This window comes from Schistocerca gregaria, unplaced genomic scaffold (genome assembly GCF_023897955.1).
Source record: "Schistocerca gregaria isolate iqSchGreg1 unplaced genomic scaffold, iqSchGreg1.2 ptg001254l, whole genome shotgun sequence".
In the NCBI taxonomy this organism is placed as follows: domain Eukaryota; kingdom Metazoa; phylum Arthropoda; class Insecta; order Orthoptera; family Acrididae; genus Schistocerca; species Schistocerca gregaria.
Window position 1 is genome coordinate 1 of NW_026062571.1, and position 5,000 is coordinate 5,000.

The following is a 5,000-nucleotide window of genomic DNA, read 5'->3' on the forward strand; positions in this document are numbered from 1 at the left end:
CTGTGCACGCTACCGAGAAAGTACCGGTATGCGAACCGCCAGGCGACGGGCGCGCATCGCACGTTTAAGGAGACGCGGCCGGCCACACAGGCGACCACGACACTCCCACGTCTCCGAAGCGGGACAAACGCCGCGCGCTTCAGTATACGTAGCCGACCCTCAGCCAGACGTGGCCCGGGAACGGAATCCATGGACCGCAATGTGCGTTCGAAACGTCGATGTTCATGTGTCCTGCAGTTCACATGTCGACGCGCAATTTGCTGCGTTCTTCATCGACCCACGAGCCGAGTGATCCACCGTCCTGGGTGATCTTTTCCTTTTCAGTCTCCCACTGTCTCTTTCAAGACAGTAGCATTTGCGGGACTGAGGCGTCTGACGGCCCCTGTTCCACTATTTTTTTTTGTGTCCAACGGCCTCACAGCCGATGGGCGTCGTACGGCTCCACACCGGAGCGGACAGGCACTCGGGCGAACGTCATTCAAAACCGGCGCCAGGCGCCAGGTACCGCAGGCCAGCCGCTCCAGAGCTTCAGCGCTCGTACCACACAACAACAACACTTCCGCTAGTTTTGAGAGGCACGCGTGGTTCCGCACGCGGCGCACGGCCACTGCCGTACAGGTAGCGTGTTGCGCGACACGACACGACACGCACATCGAAAGACATGCAGTCTAGTCGGTAATGATCCTTCCGCAGGTTCACCTACGGAAACCTTGTTACGACTTTTACTTCCTCTAAATGATCAAGTTTGGTCATCTTTCCGGTAGCATCGGCAACGACAGAGTCGATGCCGCGTACCAGTCCGAAGACCTCACTAAATCATTCAATCGGTAGTAGCGACGGGCGGTGTGTACAAAGGGCAGGGACGTAATCAACGCGAGCTTATGACTCGCGCTTACTGGGAATTCCTCGTTCATGGGGAACAATTGCAAGCCCCAATCCCTAGCACGAAGGAGGTTCAGCGGGTTACCCCGACCTTTCGGCCTAGGAAGACACGCTGATTCCTTCAGTGTAGCGCGCGTGCGGCCCAGAACATCTAAGGGCATCACAGACCTGTTATTGCTCAATCTCGTGCGGCTAGAAGCCGCCTGTCCCTCTAAGAAGAAAAGTAATCGCTGACAGCACGAAGGATGTCACGCGACTAGTTAGCAGGCTAGAGTCTCGTTCGTTATCGGAATTAACCAGACAAATCGCTCCACCAACTAAGAACGGCCATGCACCACCACCCACCGAATCAAGAAAGAGCTATCAATCTGTCAATCCTTCCGGTGTCTGGGCCTGGTGAGGTTTCCCGTGTTGAGTCAAATTAAGCCGCAGGCTCCACTCCTGGTGGTGCCCTTCCGTCAATTCCTTTAAGTTTCAGCTTTGCAACCATACTTCCCCCGGAACCCAAAAGCTTTGGTTTCCCGGAGGCTGCCCGCCGAGTCATCGGAGGAACTGCGGCGGATCGCTGGCTGGCATCGTTTATGGTTAGAACTAGGGCGGTATCTGATCGCCTTCGAACCTCTAACTTTCGTTCTTGATTAATGAAAACATACTTGGCAAATGCTTTCGCTTCTGTTCGTCTTGCGACGATCCAAGAATTTCACCTCTAACGTCGCAATACGAATGCCCCCGCCTGTCCCTATTAATCATTACCTCGGGTTCCGAAAACCAACAAAATAGAACCGAGGTCCTATTCCATTATTCCATGCACACAGTATTCAGGCGGGCTTGCCTGCTTTAAGCACTCTAATTTGTTCAAAGTAAACGTGCCGGCCCACCGAGACACTCAACAAAGAGCACCCTGGTAGGATTTAAACGGGGTCCGCCTCGGGACGCGAAAGCACCCCTTCGGCTCGCCCCACCGGCAGGACGTCCCACGATACATGCCAGTTAAACACCGACGGGCGGTGAACCAACAGCGTGGGACACAAATCCAACTACGAGCTTTTTAACCGCAACAACTTTAATATACGCTATTGGAGCTGGAATTACCGCGGCTGCTGGCACCAGACTTGCCCTCCAATAGATACTCGTTAAAGGATTTAAAGTGTACTCATTCCGATTACGGGGCCTCGGATGAGTCCCGTATCGTTATTTTTCGTCACTACCTCCCCGTGCCGGGAGTGGGTAATTTGCGCGCCTGCTGCCTTCCTTGGATGTGGTAGCCGTTTCTCAGGCTCCCTCTCCGGAATCGAACCCTGATTCCCCGTTACCCGTTACAACCATGGTAGGCGCAGAACCTACCATCGACAGTTAATAAGGCAGACATTTGAAAGATGCGTCGCCGGTACGAGGACCGTGCGATCAGCCCAAAGTTATTCAGAGTCACCAAGGCAAACGGACCAGACAAGCCAATCCGATTGGTTTTGATCTAATAAAAGCGTCCCTTCCATCTCTGGTCGGGACTCTGTTTGCATGTATTAGCTCTAGAATTACCACAGTTATCCAAGTAACGTGGGTACGATCTAAGGAACCATAACTGATTTAATGAGCCATTCGCGGTTTCACCTTAATGCGGCTTGTACTGAGACATGCATGGCTTAATCTTTGAGACAAGCATATGACTACTGGCAGGATCAACCAGGGAGCTGCGTCAACTAGAGCTGAGCAGCCGGCCGCCCGGGAGTGTGTCCCGGGGGCCCGCGCGAACACGCAAGCGTCCGCTCAATTATTCTGCAAACAGGAGGAGGCCGAGCTCCCCTGCACGATACACCTCGAAACCCTCTCAGGTCCCGGCGGCGCGCAGCGCCGTCCTAGGTACTTGGTCGGTTTCGAGAGAGGCGCAATCGCCCGGAGTTAGGCGAGTAGACGGTTTTAGTGCGAACACCCTTGCTCCCAACTGAGCTTGCCGCTGCCGACAGAGGCCCGGGAGCGTGCTGTCGTGGCATTGCCGGCGGGAGACAACACGCGCCACCTATGGTGACCGGCAGCTCCAACGCCAGCGCCACACAAGGGCAAAGCCCCACTTGGGTGCAGAAGCGAACTCTCCCAGCACAGCGCACGCGCCAACACGTCCGCACAACTGCGATACAAACCACCTGCGAGAACCGCTGGGGCGACCGAGCAGCAGACGGCGTCGCGGCGCCGAGTGCCAGGCGGCGGCGCATCCTCAACGCACACAGTCCTCAATCAGACCAGCACACTGCAGATGTCCACCGCGCTTCGCACCGGGCTCGGCTGAACCAACTTTGGCCGCCAGGCGCCGCGTGCAGGGTGCGCCGCAGCGTAGCTGCGCCGCCTGCCGAGCCCGTCGGCTGGCGCTCCTGCCACTCGGCGCCCCCCACCAGCCGCCTGTTGCGCGTGCGCCCACGCAGCGCGCGGCCAACACGCCGGGCGGCCCCCCTTCACCAGCCGGGAACAGTCCCACCAAGCCACCGCCGCGTATCGCTTCATACCCACATGGGCCTAGTCACGTGTGTGGATGTGGCGGGTACCGCTGAAACAACCGGTTAATAGCTGTACCGATCGTCGCCATCACAGATTCACCTCCAGCGTGAACAACCGCTCAACAACGGATTTCCAGTTCATTTGCGTATCTTGGGCAGTAAACGTAGATGTCCACCTACATTTGCGAATTCAACAATTCTTGCATGCCAGGATGTCATGTGTCACGACACGCTACATCAGACCACATACACACTGCGACATGTGCAGAAGAGAACACGTGGAAGGTGGCCCGCGCACGTATGCGATGTCCCTTCCGCGATCCACTGTCAACCGGCATCTGCGGCATGTCCCAGATATGGAACGCGGTCCACCAGGGTAGCACTTTGTGTGAGGCAATACGACAAAGTCGGAATACACGCGTCACTACATCACACGGCTCACGCTGACCTGACCTGACTCACCGCACCACCACCCCCAGCGACCCAGGGTGACATACAATGCGTTCGTACGTTCCTCCCACACGCCTCTACGGCGTACCACAGTGCAACCTAGCTGTTATTGGGAGACGAGACAAGTAGCATCGAGCACAACATATGGAAATTGAGATTCGACACCGTTGGGCACAGCCAGCGTACGGTCACACGTATCACACTACTTCACTCTGTACGTAACTACCGATGATCGGTACAGCGTGTGGGTTACGCGTACGACATCAGCGGACAATGGACACAGACCATACCACGACGTACACTGAGGGCGTCGACATCTGAACGCAACTGAACAGCTGCGAGGCTCATTTAACACTCAAACGCCAGACCGACCAGCTTGAGAGGACGGAGACACAAAGAGAGGGGCAGAGGGGGGGGGGGGGGCGATATAGTCCTATTGCAGTACAATTGACAGTGGATAGCGGGAATATGTGGAAAGTAAGCAACACTCGCAAGACATCTACATGAGGATAACAACGACACCAGAGATTCCGAGCAGTGAACTATGTTAGGCAAAGGGACAACGTGGGTTAGGTTAAGGGACAACGTGGGTTAGGTTAAGGGACAACGTGGGTTAGGTTAAGGGACAACGTGGGTTAGGTTAAGGGACAACGTGGGTTAGGTTAAGGGACAACGTGGGTTAGGTTAAGGGACAACGTGGGTTAGGTTAAGGGACAACGTGGGTTAGGTTAAGGGACAACGTGGGTTAGGTTAAGGGACAACGTGGGTTAGGTTAAGGGACAACGTGGGTTAGGTTAAGGGACAACGTGGGTTAGGTTAAGGGACAACGTGGGTTAGGTTAAGGGACAACGTGGGTTAGGTTAAGGGACAACGTGGGTTAGGTTAAGGGACAACGTGGGTTAGGTTAAGGGACAACGTGGGTTAGGTTAAGGGACAACGTGGGTTAGGTTAAGGGACAAATTGAGTTAGGTTAAGGGACAAATTGAGTTAGGTTAAGGGACAAATTGAGTTAGGTTAAGGGACAAATTGAGTTAGGTTAAGGGACAAATTGAGTTAGGTTAAGGGACAAATTGAGTTAGGTTAAGGGACAAATTGAGTTAGGTTAAGGGACAACGTGGGTTAGGTTAAGGGACAAATTGAGTTAGGTTAAGGGACAAATTGAGTTAGGTTAAGGGACAAATT

The 5,000-nt window shown here is 54.6% G+C and overlaps 2 non-coding genes across 2 annotated transcripts; both read right to left on the bottom strand.

Moving 5' to 3' along the window:
- Positions 1 to 153: 153 nt before the first annotated feature.
- On the bottom strand, positions 154 to 308 carry LOC126330104 (5.8S ribosomal RNA). The gene has a single exon (XR_007562717.1). It is a non-coding gene; the product is annotated as a 5.8S ribosomal RNA (ribosomal RNA).
- Positions 309 to 676: 368 nt separating this feature from the next.
- Positions 677 to 2,569, bottom strand: LOC126330117 (small subunit ribosomal RNA). Its single transcript, XR_007562728.1, has one exon. It is a non-coding gene; the product is annotated as a small subunit ribosomal RNA (ribosomal RNA).
- Positions 2,570 to 5,000: the final 2,431 nt, after the last annotated feature.